Genomic DNA, 17,586 nt, shown 5'->3' with positions numbered 1-17,586 from the left:
CCATGAGAACATAAATATATGTTCTGTTTTAGGTCCCTTTTTGGTCACTAAGTTTCTGATGACTTGTTATGTCGCAGTAGAAAACTAAATACCAAGATTTAAACACACTAAACAGACAGGGGGAGATATTGGAAAAGAAACAAGGGACAGGCCCTCAAAAAACTATTTAACAATAACAAAAGTTCACTATTCATGCTATTGAAGTCCTAAAGAAAAAAAAGCTTGGGGGTTGGGGGAAAAGGGTGTTTTAAGAAATAATGGCCATCCAGAATAGTCAAAGCCATCCTGAGCAGTAAGAGTGAAGCAGGGTGCTATAGATTCCTAGTGTCGTTGACCAGACCTTAAACTATACTAGGAACCTACAGTAACGAAAATGGCACGGTATGGGCACTAATATGTAGACATGGAGACCCATGGTACAGAGTAGAAGACACAGAGACAGCCCACATCAGTACAGTTCTCTCACACCAGACAAAGGTGCCAAAAACATGCACTGGAGAAAAGATGGCCTCTTCTGGTGCTCGGAGAACTGGAAGTCCATAGGCAACAAAATGAAAATGAGCTCCTATCTCTCACCATATGCAAAACTCAGCTCAAAGAGGGTCAAGGACCTAGGAATTAGAGCAGAGATCCTGCGTCTAATAGAGAAAAAGATAGGCCCGAATCTTCATCATGTTGCATTAGGCCTCAACTTCCTTAACAAAGCGCAAGAAATAAAATCAAGATTTAATAAATGGGATGGATTCAAACTAAAACGCTTCTCAGCGAAAGAAACCATCAGTGAGGTGAAGAGCGAGCCGACATTTTGGGAGCAAACTTTTGCCACTTGTGTCAGGGTTTTTAGCCCCCTGTCTCTTCCTGACGGGCGGGAGAAGCAGGGAAAGCACGCCCCAACCAGGACAAGCCAAGAGAGGTAAAGGTCGACTGGCAGCCCGCACCCAGCCCTTCCCCACTGGAGGACAATCAGACGTGCCAGGGAGACGAGTAGAAGCGGGATCTTGTTTATCGAGGAAATACACACAACTTAGATACTGCACAGGAGCCAATCAGGGTAAAGGTCAGAGGGGTGGAGCAAGTCCACGTGTACACCCATCCCATGGTCTGTAAGGGAAGGCACGAGCTGTCCACCAGGGCGGGAGAGTCCTGGACCTATCCTGGAGGTGGTCCTCCTTTTCCGTCACCACCCACAGCACCGCCTCCTGGCTGATCACCAGGAGCCATCCCAGCCACAGTGCGGCCCCAAGACAGGAAGCAGGCAGCCAGGCCCTACACACATGCACATCAGATGGAGCCCTCATCTCCAGGATATACAAAGAACTCAGAAAACTTAACACCAAAAAAACAAACAACCCAATCAATAAGTGGGATAAGGAGCTGAACAGACATTTCTCAGAAGAAGACATACATTTGATCATCAAATATATGAAAAAAATGTTCAACATCTTTAGTAATTAGAGAAATGCAAATCAAAACTATTCTAAGATTTTATTTCATAACCAGTCAGATGGTAGTTATCAAGAATAGAGACAGCAATAAATGTTGGGGAGGATGTGGGGTAAAAGACACGCTCATACAATGGTGGGACTGCAAAGTGGTACAACCAATCTGGGAAAGCAGTATGGAGATGCCTTATAAAACTTGGAATGGAACCACTGATTGACCCAGTTATCCCACTCCTCAGTCTATACCCAAAGGACTTAAAATCAGCTTACTACAGGGACACAGCCACATCAATGTTTATAGCAGCGCAATTCATAATACTAAACTATGGAAGCAACCTAGATGCCCTTCAGTAGATGAATAGCTAAATAAACTGTGGTATATATATGCAATTGAATATTACTCATCATTAAAAGAGAATAAAATCATGGCATTTTCAGATAAATGGATGGAGTTGGAAAATACCATGCTAAGTGAAGTAAGCCAATCCCAAAAAACCAAAGGCCAAATTTTCTCTCTTATAAGTGGATGCTGATCCATAATGGGGGGGGGGGAACATGGGAAAAATGGAGGAGCTTTGATGGGGAAAAGGGGAGGGAGGGATGGGGAGGGGGTGTGGGGTCAGGAAAGGTGGTGGAATGAGATGGACACCGTTACCTTGGGTATATGTATGACTGCACATAGGGTGTGACGCCACAGTGTATTCAACCAGAAAAATGAAAAGTTGTGCTTCAATTGTGTACCATGAATCAAAATGCATTCTGCTGTCACATATACCAAATTACAATGAATTAATCATATAAAAAATAAAATGCACACAGCATTATAAGAAAAAGAAAGAAGGAATGGCAGACAGCTTCCCAACTTCCCAGCACTGGCAAAACTCTTAAAGTTTCAGATCAAAAGAAAATCTAATGCCCCCCCACCCCCAAACAATATGCTCAAATACATCACAATCTAGTGGAAACAAAAGGGAAAGAAAACAGAAAAATTATGCATCAAATACAGAGCAACGATGATCCAAATGATGACATACTTCTCACGGAAAATCAGAGAGATTAGAAGTCACTGGAATGTTTCATAAATGCCAGAAGAAATGGACTGTCAACATAGAAATCAGTGACCAGTTAAAATGTCTTTCAGAAAGGAAGTCAAAATCATCATATTCTTAGGTGAAAGAAAACTCAAATTCTGTCATCAGCATAGCTGACATTTAAAAGAAATGCCGACAAAGACATTTCAGACGGAAGTGAAACGGCACGCAAAGAAAAGTGGGAATTTCAGGAAGGAAGGAAGAGCCAAAGAAATAGTAACTGTCTAGGTGAGGACAATAGACATGCTCTCTCCTGAAGTCCCTTAAAATCATGTGACAGTTGAGATTTTTTAAAAATAGCTGGCCTACCTTAAAAGATACCACTCATGTGATTCAAACTCTTTGAATAAAGCTCAAGACACAGGAGTAAAACAAGATCAGTCAGAACAGCAGAAGTCGTCACAGAACACCCACCATTAACACCCAGGTCATGGTCTATGTCTTCATAGTTTAAAATTGAAGTCAGGCATGAACAAGCCCAACACCAGATCACTTTTTCTTGCACCAGGATATAAGCTATTAAATAAAAACTCCAGTATTCTCTTTTAAAATAGCTGGGCCTTGTTCTTTAGGGATCGAAATATAAGTAGATGCAATACCTGGGATACCTACGTTAGTACCCAACAAGAGCAGACTTCACATTCCTTTCAAATAGACATAGGACATTCACCAGGAGGGACCAGGTCCTCAGTCATAGAACAAGCCCCAACAAACTGAAGAGGATGAAATCGCCCAGAGCACGCCCTGTGGTCTTCCCACCCTGCCCAGTGTTCCTGCTCATGACCTGCTTTGCTCCAGCCCTCCCGGTACCCAGCCCAGCCCCTCCTGGTCTTCCTTTCTCATAGGTTTCCCTCAGTTCTTTCTCTCCATAGCAGTCCGTTTCCATTCTTCTCTTTCCTTCTGCCCATTGGCTCATTGATCAAAAATATTATTTGGACAGATGATATTGCGTGTTGGTGAGGAGGTAGAGAGATGAGAACCCTGACACGATGCTGGGGGAAGGGACATGATGCAGTACTGTGGGGGAAAGCCAGGTGGTCCCTCTAGGAGTTGAGCACAGAGCGACCCTGTGACCCGGCAATTCCACCTCGTCCAAAAGTCCACGTGAGAGTGTTCACAACAGCATTCTTCATAATAGCCCCAAAGTAGAGACAACCCAAATGTCCAAATCATGAGGAGTCAAACAAGATCGAGTCATACGAAGTACTGGTTCATGCTACACCATGGACAGGTTCCAGAACACTATGCTCAGGGAAAGAACCAGTCACCAAAGGACCACATGCTGCGTGATTCCATTTACATGAAATGTCCAGAATAGACCAACAGATGAGAAAGAAAGCCAGGGAGGGTCCTCCCAGGACTCGGGTGCCAATGTCAGGGGAGGGAGGTGATGGCCAAGAAACATGGTGATTCTTTGGGGAAATTTCTCTAAGATTCATGGTGGTGATGGATGAACGACTCTGTGAATACACTGAAAGCACACCCGTTAAACGAGTGAATCATATGGTCTGTGAATTACATCTCAATAAAGTTGTTTAAAAAATATTTATGGAGCGTCTCTCTGGCGTGAGCCTTCTTCCAGACCATGAGATACAGCAGTGAACGGAATTAGCAAGTTGCTACATTCCACTGGGGCCTGGGTTGGGGGGTAAACCATGAACAATCTACATAAGCCACCACTACAGTGGCCCAAAATAGCAATGGTTTAAGCAAGAGAGAGGGTTACTCTCTCTGCAGGAAAGAAACACACTAATGGGCAACTGAGACCCAGCCTATTCTGTAGAGCCAACCTCCAGCATCTGTAGGGTTCTGATTCTAGGATCCCTGGAAGGTGTCCAAATCCCAGGATGTTCAAGTGCCTTAAATAAAATGGTGTAGAATTTGCACGCCACCTATGCACATCCTCTCATGTACTTTAAACAATCTGTAGATGACTCATAATATCTAACATGATGCAAATGTTATGTAAATAGGTATTATACTGTATTGCTTAGGGGACAATGACAAGAAAAAAGTCTGTACATGTTCAGTATGGATGCAAAAATATTGTTAAAAATATTTTGATTCACAGTTGAATCCATGAGTATCCAGCCCACAGATATGGAGGGAAACTATATTTTTGTTGTACCAACTTAACTTCCACCGTCAGGTGGCCTTCCTGGTCACCAGGTAGCTATATCACCTGGGGAACATGAACACAGTTTATTCGGGTTCTCCAATGAGTCCATGACTCCAGTGGTTCCATTTTGCAAACGAGAAAGTGAAGGACACAGTTCAAAGTCACTCAGAATTCCAGCTCCCAATTAGCTGCTCCATCCATGTGTCCTCCTTGTTCACCAGATGTGTCTTGATCCAGTTCAGCATGTGTAGATGAGTGTCACCTTTATTCACAGTGGGCTGTGGGTTCAAGGTGCAGAAAGGTACATAGCAGAATGTCTGGAAGCTATGTCACAGCTTTCCTCAGAAGTGGCTTTGGTCCTCCGTGTGTGCCAAATTTGCTGTGTTCCCAAGAGAATTCTGATTACTGAGTAGGAAGCACCAGGAATCTGTCTATCCACATAGACGGTAATTGCACTGGCAAAACTTTCTGATTAATTATCTTGGATATCTAGAGTTTATTGAAGGCTGGCAACATCTAGGGGAAGGCTTGAATGGTATGACAAATTATTGACTAATCTCATCTCCTAGCACAGGAGTGGCCACCCAACTCCCACTCCCAGCCTCCGGCAGGCAGCTGTGCACACGTCCCTAGAGAAACCTAGCATAGGATAAAAAGCCTCTATCCTATAACCACGAAGGATGCAGCAGCTGCTCTGATTGCCGATGGCTGCTTCTAATCACAAAGACGCAGACAAACAGCTGGGTGACATTGTTGTTGTGCCCTCCCCCATTTCTGCAAGCCCCTCACCTGAGACAGAATTTACTTCCTTGAGATTTAAAAGGACAGCGCTTTTTTCCTTCCTGAATTGTTTTCTCTTTCCTCTTATAGAAGCCAGGCATCTTAAAAAGTAGAACATTCAGAACAACTTCACATCAGGGGCAAAGTAGAAAGTGATCACACAGGATCAGAGGGAGGCAGAGGCTCAGGAAAAACCTAAAAAGACCTCCGCTTTACACCTCAGGTCGATCCTTAGCACAGAGACAGCTGATGACAATCACAGTCACAAAAAGAAGGAAACAAAGCAGGAGAAGCAAAGCCTCAGGGCCGAGGAGAGTCTGAGTTCCATAGATGTCACACTATTAGAAACAAGAGTTTCCACCACCACCACCACCAAGACCACATGACACACAAGGAACAGGAAAATATGGTTCATTCAAAGGAAAACTTTCCCTGAGAAAGACCAGATAGAAGATCTTCTACACAAGACTTTAAAATAACTGTCATAGAGATGTTCAAAGGACTAAAGGAAGACATGGAGGAAATGAAGAAAATTATATACGAACAAACTAAAAACATCAATTAAAAAACTTAAGAGAAACTCTAGCTGTGCAAAGAACAATAACTGACCCAAAAAAAAAAATTCACTGGAGTAATTCAAGACAAATTTGAGCAGGTAGAAGGAAAATTGAAATCAGGACGATTAAAATTATTAGGTCGAAAGAACAGAAATAAAAAATATTGAAGAAAAGTGAACGGAGCCTATAGGACCTGTGGCACAGCATTAAGTAGATCTTCATACATAGTGTGAGCCCGGGAAAGAGCAAAAATAAAAATGGAGAGAGAATGTATTTGAAGAAATAAAAATAACTTCCCAAGTTTAATGAAAGATATGACTATACATGTCCAAGAAGATCAGTAAACTCCAAGTAGGATAAATTCAGAGATATCTACCCCAAAACAAATTATAATCAATCTGTTGAAAATAAAGGAGAAAGAGAATCTTGAAAGCAGCAAAAGAGAAACAAATTGTTACATACAATGGATTCTCAGTAATTAGATTTCTAATCAGAAAATACTCTCAAAATACTAATTTTACCAAAAAAACTATCAATTAAGAATCCTATATCCAGAAAAAAAATGGTCTTTCAAAAATAAGAAAGCAATTAAGACATTTCCAGGTAAACAAAAACTGAGGGAAATTATTACTATTTGATCTTCCCCGCAAGAATTACTTAGGGGAGGGCTGGATTGTGGCTCAGCGGCAGAGCCCTCGCCTAGCACACGGGAGGCCCTGGGTTCGATCCTCAGAACCACATAAAAATAAGTAAATCAAATAAAGGTATTGTGTTCAACTACAACTAAAAAAAATAAATATTTTTTAAAAAGAATTACTTAGGGGAGCTCTGTGGTATAAAACAAAGGATAATAGACAGTAGCTCAGAAACATGAAAAAAAATCTCAGTAAAAGCAAATACTTCATAATTATAGACACTAGTGTTATTTTAGCAATAGTTATAACTCCAGATTGTTCTCTATATGATTTAAAAGACTAACACTTTAATTTGACTAAAAGTATTATTGTAACGTGGATTTATAACTTTACATTTTGTTTTCTACACTTTTTAAAACAATTATTAGTTCCTGTTTTTGGACACAGAGTAAACATGTGATTTGGTGATATTGATAACTGAAAAGGATACAGATGGAATTGTAAAGGAGCAGAGTATATGTTATCAAAATTAAATTAGTATAAATTCAAATTAATGGGTTATAAATTTAGGGTGTTAAATGACATCCTGAGGGTAACCACATGCATGAAAACAAAGTTAAAGTGTGGAAGCATCTGAAGAGTCCTCAACATATAAACAGACACGTAAAATGCAGTTTATCCATAATTCAGAGGCTAACTCAGGTCCTGCCTGAGGATGACAGAGCCTCTGATCTTGGTCACCATGGCCAGGCCTGCCTTCACTAACCTCTGGAAATACTCTTAAATGTGCTTTCATGTCTCTGTTCTTTTGTTTGAACCCCACAGTTGCTCTTTGCAGAGAGTAGAGTCTTACATTCCCCATTTCAAGAATCAGGAAAACAAAAATCTAAACATGACAAAATGTGCTGGAAAATGTGCAGTGCCCATCAGCACAACTGGTTGATGGTACCTTGAGTAGCATCTTCAAGCCTTTAGCTAGAGCAAACATTAATGGAAACTGAGGCAAATCTTTATTAAGAAGAGGACAGATGGGGGAAGGCATATACAGGTCAAGCATCAAGCCGGAGCTGCAGAACAGCAGGGAAGCCCTATTTATGAGCGGGTATGATGTTCCAGCAAACATTTTACAAGGACATTCTTGCCAAGGTCCACAAAGATCCCAGGTAATCGGAAGCATTAGTTCTCATTGCTTCTAAGGGACAGAAGGTTAATTAACTCACCAGATTTGCTCAGCTAGAATCAGGATCTGAACCTACACAGGAAACTCAGGAACGCTCATTTAATCTCTACACTCCACTGCCCTGAGCTGGCACACAGGGATAGGTCCATCCTTCTGCATCGGGACCACAATTTCATCCCAGGTAACGTGGCAAGGTAAAGAGAGGGCTAAATTCCCGAAGCTCTAAAATCTTGTCTGTGCAGTGATGTAGACAAGAGGAGGTAAGGTAGCTGAGTGCCGGGGTGCATGCCTGTAATCCCAGTGGCTCGGGAGGCTGAGGCAGAAGGATCATGAATTCAAACCCGGACTCAGCATCGGTGAGGCACTAAAGCAACCCAGTGAGACCCTGTGTCTAAATAAAATACACACACACACACACACATGCACAGGACTAGTGATGTGTTTCAGTGGTTGAGTGCCCTTGAGTTCAATCCCCAGTAACCCCCACTCCTCCAAAAAGAGGAAGTGAGGTGAAGAAATGTGGTGCCCAGAGGCTTCCCAACCCAGAATGAAAATGACCAGTCCATGTGTCCAGTCGGGCCTCCAGAACAGAAGACTGTCCAGAGACAGACTGCCGCAGTCTGGCTGCAGCAAAATAACCCGGGGGTGACGTAGTCTGTTCAGGCTGCTTTACAAAACTGCCAGAGACTGGGAAGCTCATAAATAACAGACATCTATTTCTCACAGTTTTGGAGACCGGGAAGTCCAAGAGCAATGACTAATGAGAGCCCTCTTCCTGATTCATAACCGCTGTCTTTTTGTTGTACCTCCCGTGGTGGAAGGGGCTGTGGAGCTCTCTAGGTACATTTTATAAACATACAAGTCTGTAAGTCTCCACCCTCCTGACCTCAAGTCTCCAAGAGCCCCTCCTTCAAATCCCGTGATGTTGGGGATTAGGATTCAGTTTATGGATTGAGGAGGGTCACGTTCCATCCATAGTATACATGAAGGATCACATTAGTATGGTAGGCTTCATTAACACTTTTAGCTATCCATGGGATAACAGTAAGGGCATGGTTTTTATTTTTTCTTAATCCCTTAATTTAAAAAATATTTTAAAAGACGTTTTTAAGCAAACACACAATATACATAAATATCTACATCCATAACACCATAAACCTCAGTTCACAGCATGGCATTTACACCTACCCTATAGTTTATTCTATGTCTTTTCCTAGTATGTTTAATATATATGTTTGGTTATACATGGATCCTCAAAAAGCATACTGTTATCTGTATGAGTGTCTTATTTACATACATAGCCTGTGCTTTAAGACCTTATTCTGATTCTTACCTTTGTCATCTAGTTCTTTGCTTTAAAGTTATATCCATGTTGACGAGTCACATGCTTGTGCATTCAGGTGCATGTGTGCACACGCGAGTGTGTGTTGCTTTTAGCAACTGTGCTGTCTTCTGTGGTAGGTTTAATCCAGGATTCCTAAGAGGGAGCCCTGGGATGCAAGGACACATGAGGAGGTAGGTAGAGGTAGCTCATCTGGGAGATGAACCCTAGAAACTAGTAGTGCAAGGAGGAATGGGCAGGGAGCAAAGGGAGCCAGAAGAGGGCGTGTGATCTAGTTAGTTCCCTCAGTGTCTCTTCTGGTGCCTCCAGCACCAAATAAAGCCCTGGCAGAGAACTGCAGGTGATGGCCCAGAAATGGTACGTACTGGGTGCTTAAGAAGGAAGGGGCACTAACTGCTTCTGCTGTAGCATCTACCACGACAGCCAAGAATCCTCGTGTGTGTGCCCTCAGGACCCAAGTGAGAGGTTTTCCAGGAACACGCCCAGGAGAAGAACTGCCCTTTAGGATCTGAGGGGAAGGCGTGCTGCAGGAAGACTGCTGTTCTGCAGACCAGCGCCGTGAGGGCTCCCCACCACAGCGTCTGGCTCACTATCCCCGCTACCACCAGAGCTGGACAGTGTCCATTTCTCACCCAGACCATCAGTGCAAGGTATTATCTCACATTCATATCTAGTAACTATTCAGGTATTTACAGGAGAAAGAAAAAAAACAGATCCTGCCTTCATACAATGCACACCAAAAAAATCGCAAACATATCTTGAAAAGCAAAAATATAAAAATTATAAAAACATTTTAAGAAAACAGATTTTTTAATTTTAATTAATTAATTTTAATTAGGTATATGTGACAGCAGAATGCATTTTGCCTCATGGTACATAATTGCATTATTGCAGCACAACTTTTCATTTCTCTGGTTATACACAATGTAGCGTCACACCACATGTATCCAGGGTAATGGTGACCATCTCATTCTACCATCTTGCCTAACTTCATGCCCTCTCCCCCACTCCCCCCCCCCTTTTCCCCATCAAAGCACTTCCATTTTTCCCATGATCCGCCATTATGGATCAGCATCCACTTATCAGAGAAAACATTCGGCCTTTGGTTTGGGGGATTGGCTTTTTCACTTAGCATGATATTCTCCAATTCCATCCTTTACCTGCAAATGCCATAATTTTATTCTCTTTTAATGCTGAGTAATATTCCATTGTGTATATATGCCATAGTTTCTTTATCCATTCATCTATTGAAGGGCATCTGGGTTGGTTCCACAGGTTAGCTATTGTGAATTGAGTTGCTATAAACATTGATGTGTCTACATTACTATAGTAGGCTGATTTTAAGTCCTTTGGGTATAGATCAGGGAGTGGAATAGCTAGGTTAAATAGTGGTTCATTCTAAGTTTTCTAAGGAATCTCCATACTGCTGTCCAGATTGGTTGTACCACTTTGCAGTCCCAACAGCAATGTATAAGTGTGCCTTTCCTCCCACATCCTCACCAACACTTATTGCTGTTTGTATTCTTGATAACTGCCATTATGACTAGAGTGAGATGAAATCTTAGGATAGTTTTGATTTGCATTTCTCTAATTACTAGAGACATTGGACATTTAGAAAACCTATTTTTTTTAAATGTAACTTTGAAGAAAGATTTTTTAAAATGCATGGCACAAATCCTAAAGGCCAAAACCAAGGAAGACATGAAGATCTAACTACTTAAAAATTTTTATTTCTTAGGAAAAGACGCCAAAATGAAGTTTTTTTAAAAGTTATGCAGTGCAGGAGAAAATGTATGTGCATATATAAAAAGAGATAAATATACAAGTTATGTAAAATTAAATAAGAAAAATAACTCATTAGCAAAAGAGGCAAAAGCTTTTGACAATGTACCAAAGAAGTTTTATGGAAGGGCATTAACTAGAAACATGCTCTATTTAATGAGCAGTTGGGGGAAAGTTAGCAAACCCACTGGGATGTTTCATTCCTCCGGTGTCAGGTGGACAAGGTACTCAGCGTGTGGGACACAGGCTCCGGCAGTTGCTGGGGGTGGAAGTGCAAATCCGTCTGATCTTGGCAAAGGCACGTGGCTCTCCAGTTGCAGACCAAAGCCACATCCACTGAAGACCCAGACACAGCAAGTCTGATCTGGGTTCACATCTCTCCTTGAGAGGTTTGAAGAGCTGAAGCTCAAAATACCTTCACTAATCTACTTCTAGTCTTTTGGACGCTTCTCCCTGCCCCCACAGACCAGGACCTCAACTTCTTCAGGGCTGCAAGATGTTTGGAGTGGCATTAGGCACTAGTTCTCAAATGGGAAGCTCGGAACACCCCCACCCATGGCCACCACTGCCCCAGGTGCACTGAAGCCCAGACTGCTGCCCACTAACCCTGGCCTCACAGTTTCTGGTCAGTGTGAGATGATGCTGACTTAGTGTCTTGTCGGGCCTGTGTGCATGCTAGTTCCTCTCTGGGGCACTCTTTCTTCTGCTCCTGAAGAGCACCTGCCGGGGCGAAGGTCTCACCTGCACCTGTGATTCATGAATCAGGTCTGTCTTCCCCATAGGACAGTTCCAGGACTGGATCTGGTTCCTTACCCTTTTATCTTCTTCGAGGTCATCACATATTTTGAATGAATGAATGAAGGAAGCACGATGTAAAGATAACATGTAAAAGCATAAGGTAATGTATTCATGAATGTCAATGTTTTGAAAAAGATCCCGAAGTCCGAACACCAAATTTTAAGTGTGATTTGAGTGTCTGATGGAAAGAGGAGGAAATGGGTATAGGTATTTAGGTTTATAAAAAAGAAGAAAGAGAAAAAGAAGGAGGAGGAGGAGGAGAACTCTATTTTTCTTCTATATCCTTAATTATTCCTTGAGTCTTTGGCAAAAATGATGCACACAATAAACACAGACATTGCATTCAACAGAAACAGAACTCCATAAGGATGACATGAACAACATTTAGATCTCACCGTTTTTGTGGTGATGACACTGCTGGTTTTTCTTATTATGGGGTGAGGAAATATGTCAGCATATTAGGACATTTGTAATTGCCTGATTATTTCCGCAGGATTTTTAGAAGAGGGCTGAAGATATAAGATATAGCTCAGTTAGTAGAGTGCTTGCCTCGCATGCATAAGGCCATGAGTTTCAATCCCCAGCACCACAAAAAAGAAAAAAGAGAAGCATTTCTAGAAGGTTTTAGGACTCATGTGTCTGTATGAATGATTTGGATTGGGGAAACCACTCACTCTCCATAGAAACTCAGTTCCAGGATTTAAATCCCTATTTAATCACAGAAATGAAAAGGAACACAATATCAGGAGGTAAACTCATAAACGCTGTTACGCAAACGTGGGTTAAGAAATCTAGCTCAGAGAATCCAGCAAAGGAGAAAAATATGCTGTTGAACTTGTCCTGCTCCTTGTGGATCCCAAATGTTTTCATTCCAGAAAACCTGCTCTTAGTGCTAATCAAGATATTTGAGGAGATACGTGACACTCCTACTTGCTTGGCTCCCTCACTTTTTCCCACCCAAACTTAACGTCATCTGTATTGTGGACTGACATTACCGTCTACCTGAACATTAACCTATTTGGAAAGGAGAAACAGTGGCAATCAACTACTTCCAATCTGTGAAGTCACTCTGAGAGTTTGAGATTCCAGACACGGAGTATGATAGCATTTCATGTTGAAAATCTAACTGAAGCCAGGTGTGATGGTACAGACCTGTAATCCCAGCTACTCGGGAGTGAAGCAGGGTGGGGGGATTCCAAGTTTCAGGCCAGCCTGGGAAATTTAGAAAAAAAAAAAAAAAGAAACATATCCCAAAATAAAATAACAAAAGGACTGGGGATGTAGTTCGGTGGTAGAGCATTTGCCCAGCATACAAGTGAATCTGGGTTTAATCCCTAGCACCCCCTCCCCCCCACCCCGCCAACACACACGCACACACACATGTATGCACACACACAAAAAAAAAGAAAGAAAGAAAGAAAGAAAGAAAGAAAGAAAGAAAGAAAGAAAGAAGAAAGAAAGAAGAAAGAAAGAAAGAAAGAAAGAAAGAAAGAAAGAAAGAAAGAAAGAAAGAAAGAAAGAAAGAAAGAAAGAAAAAGAAAAGTAGATTCGATTCATTTCAACCAATCCTGAGTCTCAGCCCCGGAGACCGAGGCTGCTGGGACAGCCACAGAGGTGAGTCAGTGGCAGGGTGTCTTAACAAACACCCTGACAATCCCCTTCCTGTACTGATCAGAAAGTTAAGGTCAAAAAGGTACAATGACTCACCTGGGGGCACGAGGAAATAAGCGCCATGCAATAAACCTGGCCTGTCCCCAAGGGGTTCAGCCATGGAACACGCTTGTTCACTGTGTCAAGGTGAACTGTGCCAAAGTGTGGAACTCCTTCCCTTAAACCTTGCCACTGTTGTGGGAGGAAATGGAACTCATAAGATTGTCCCAGATGCCTTTTGTGTCATCACTGGTGGCTGCTCTTCAGGCTGATCAGAAGGCTTGCTTCACCCCGGGTGACCCAGATAAAGCCATGGGTAGCCTGCCTGGTCCTGTCCCAGTGGGGGATCTGGTTGGGTCATCAGGAGGGAGTCACTCCCTGAACCAGTTCTGGACTCACCCTCTGCCACCGTCCTGGTGAAGCTCCCGCCCTTCTGTCCCCAGTCAGCCTGGAACTTTTCTAACCATGAAAGCAACTCTAAACTGTGCTATCTCTGGCTGGGTACTTCCTACGTGTTAACCCATTTTTATCTTCATGGTTATCCATTCCCTTTGTACAGAGGAGGAAAAAAAAGCAGAGGGATTTATTGTTTTAATGTGCAGAGAACTTTAAAAAAAAGGAGGGGATACTTTTTAAAAATTTGTTTCAGTTGTTGATGGACCTTTATTTTATTCATTTATTTCTATGTGGTGCTGGGAATCAAACCCAGTACTTCAAACATGTGAGTCAGTCGCTGTGCCACCGAGCCACAACACAACCCCTGCAGAGAGCTTCAAGGCTAAGACCTAGCAACAGATCATCTGGCTGGATCCATTTGCACTTCCTTGGTCATCTCTCTTCTGACCTTCTTCTTCCATTGAGTTCCCCCAGTAAGAGAACCTCACTAAAATTGCTTTGTCCTCCACACTCCCATCACAACTGGAACCCACACTGGATTCAGAGCCCTGAAAGTATACAGGAGGATGCACATAGGGTACATGATGCCATTTATATAAAGCACTTGATCATGCTCGATTCTCAATAACCACACAGAGTCTTGGAACTAACCCCCCCACACAGCCAAGCACAACTATGCACACACACAGTGGTTATATGCAGATCTGTGAATATATGTGTAATGTATAAATTCCATTCTAATGTAATACCTGGTATGGAGGCTTCTACTGTGCATGAGTGTAAGTCATTCTGAAATGGAAATGCTTGGAGGCATTTGAAAAGCTACTTCCTGCATTTGAAATGCAGGTCATTCTTCTCCACCAGGGGAGCAGGGAGAGGGGACAGGTGAGCATCTGAATTTATGACCACTGATTCCAACACGAAGCACAAATCTGGTAGTGTCAGAAGTTCATCTTCAAGATAACATTTCCTTTTATCTGGCCCTGGGATCTGGTCGTTTTGAAGTCAGTGTTCTGTCTGGTGTGGCCACGAGTATGCTGAAAATGAAAGTGGACATGTCCTTCTGAAAACAACACATTTCCTTTTAAAATATCCTGTAAGCAGTTTCTCTGTTACGTGACTTTTCAGACCTCTTGTGACTCTTCACTATCTTTTCCTTCCCTAGGAAATTCACTGTGTTGGAAATTATATTTTGATTAATTTTGCTTCCTTTGGAAAAAAATAAAGCAGTGTCAGACTTCAGAAGTGGGTAAAATTCCACTCTTTCCAGGAGTGGAGTGAAGTTCTCCAGGAACCAGGGTGGACCTGTGCTGATTCCAGAGACACGGCGGCTGGGTCAGTCCCCTGACTCTAACCCTGATGCAGTAGCCACCTTGCTGAGGGAGAGCTGTTCATCAGGAAGGACAGCAAAGCCTGCTCTTCAGAGAGTCATCCTGGTCCTGGAGTCATCCATCTGAGTCAAGCCACGGTCACTCAGGGGCCCCTACCTACATGGTTCAGTGAGCCTCCAAGGGAGGTTAGGCACTGAGACTATTTTCTATATTCCGAATATTTATCTGATTTGGCCCTTTGGAGATATTCTTTTTCGGTGTGCAATAGTAGTATGAAAGTATGCTGATTTTAAAAACACTGATTTTTTCATTAAAAACCAAAATAGTCATTGGAAAGATGCCAGGACTCCTGATGCTGGCTGCCCCTGTCCCAGGACCCCACAGACCACAGCTGCCCCAGCCCACGCCTTTCTTACCTGCAGAGAAAACTCTTGTGTGTGACAGGGTTTGTAAAGATGCTAGTGGGGACAGCATTCTGGTTGTTGAGTCTGGTTTATCCTTGCTTCTCTGTCCCCCACAGTAGTAACAGTGGGATCCCAGGAAGTATGTCCAAACCCTGCCATAAAAAGCACGATGCTACTGAAAATAACACAATGTGAATAGCATCATTCTCTGGTACCTGTGGGCACATTGGATCCAGGACACCCCGTGAATACCAAATATCTGCAAATGCTCAAGACCCTTACATAAAACGGTGTAATATTTGCTTATAATAAACATGCATTCTCCTGTATAATTTAAATCATCTCTAGATTACTCATAATATGTGACACAGTTTAAATCTGAAGTAAATAGTTGTTATAGTTTGTTGTTGTATTATGTGGGGAACAATGACAAAAAAAAAAAGTTTCTACATTATTTTCTGAGCTATACTTGGCTCAATTAAAAAATGTGGAACCTCAGTGCACACAGGGCCAACCGTATACATGTGTGAACCACAGAGACACTTTATAGTTTTCTTTTATAATATAGGTGCTTCTTTGTCGCTAACTGGTGGGGTGCCTTCGCATAAGTTGTTTTACCCCCTCTGTCTCAGGCCCTGGTTGGTTTCCTGACATATGATTGAACTTGACCTGGGTGGCTTCCCAATGTCCTCCCTGCCCTGCAGTCTTGGGAGCTGTGCCTGCTGTGCATGGTCTATGTTTGCCTGTCAGCTGAGGTGTCCCAGGGGCCAAACAGAAGAGCAGTACAAATGTTACAGGTGCCCCTCACCACAGCTCAGTTTCACCAACCCTCATTTCACCAGTAGGTAATGATACCCCATGGCATGGATGAGGAAACAGAGGTTTGAAGAAGTTACATGATTTTCCAGAAGTCCTGGAGCTAGTACAGTGATGGATTCTGGGTTCAGGGCTTTTAGTGGCTGTGCATTGAGATCCTGCTGCAGTGCTAGACACGAAATAATAACTCGAGCAAGCACTTCAACAGGGGCCTGCCAATGTCCTCAGCACTCTACGTGCACTAACTTGCCCTGTCCTTACTACAATCTTATCTCTATTTGGCAATAGAAGAAACTGGGTACAGAAGGATTAAGCAACGATAATTAAGGATTAAGCCCAGAGTCGCAAAGATAGTGTGCGTTCAGTAGTCATGTGTAGGAGCAAGATATAACTTACAGCAACACTTCCAGATCTTTCTAATAAAGTATGGAATAATTATTTTCCTCATCTATTTGCAGAATAATGGCCCGGAAATTTGCCCTTTACCAAAGAGATAGCTTTGAAGACCTCCCTAATTACTGTTTGAATTCCCCAAGAATCAAAATCACAGGGTCACTCACCCCTGAGCACCATCAGCTGGGCACATTAATAAAACACGTTAGTTTCATAAGCAACCAACTTAGTCCAACTTTAATGGAGGAAGCTCCCCTAATTGTGTTCATTGGGACTTTTTTTTCTTCCTTGTATGTGACATAGTTATCCAAGAACTGAAAATGAACAAAATTCTGTGTCATTGTAAACTACTGATTTGTACTATGCTAAAATGAAATGTCTATGTTTCATGGAGTCTAAAATGAACTCCCTTTAAGCAACATATAATTCATTTTTTAAAAATCTCTTACATACATGACAATAGTGGGGTGCATTGCATTCATAATTATCCATTCACAGCACGATTCTTTATAACTCTGTATATAAAGTATGCTCACACAAATTATGCCATTATACATGAGCTGCTCCTTTTTTTTAAAGAGATAGAGAGAGAGAGAGAGAGAGAGAGAGAGAGAATTTTTAATATTTATTTTTTAGTTCTCGGCGGACACAACATCTTTGTTGGTATGTGGTGCTGAGGATCGAACCCGGGCCGCACGCATGCCAGGCGAGCACGCTACCGCTTGAGCCACATCCCCAGCCCCCAGCTGCCCCTTTTTTGCATTACAATTCTTAGTACACCTTTACACCACAATTTATAATATTTCTGTTTGTTTATAAGGTATGTTGACATCAAATTCACATCTTCATACATGTATTTTGTATAATGAT

This window comes from Urocitellus parryii, chromosome 13 (assembly GCF_045843805.1).
Source record: "Urocitellus parryii isolate mUroPar1 chromosome 13, mUroPar1.hap1, whole genome shotgun sequence".
NCBI classification, from domain to species: Eukaryota; Metazoa; Chordata; class Mammalia; order Rodentia; family Sciuridae; genus Urocitellus; species Urocitellus parryii.
Note: the sequence above shows the minus strand (reverse complement) of the source record.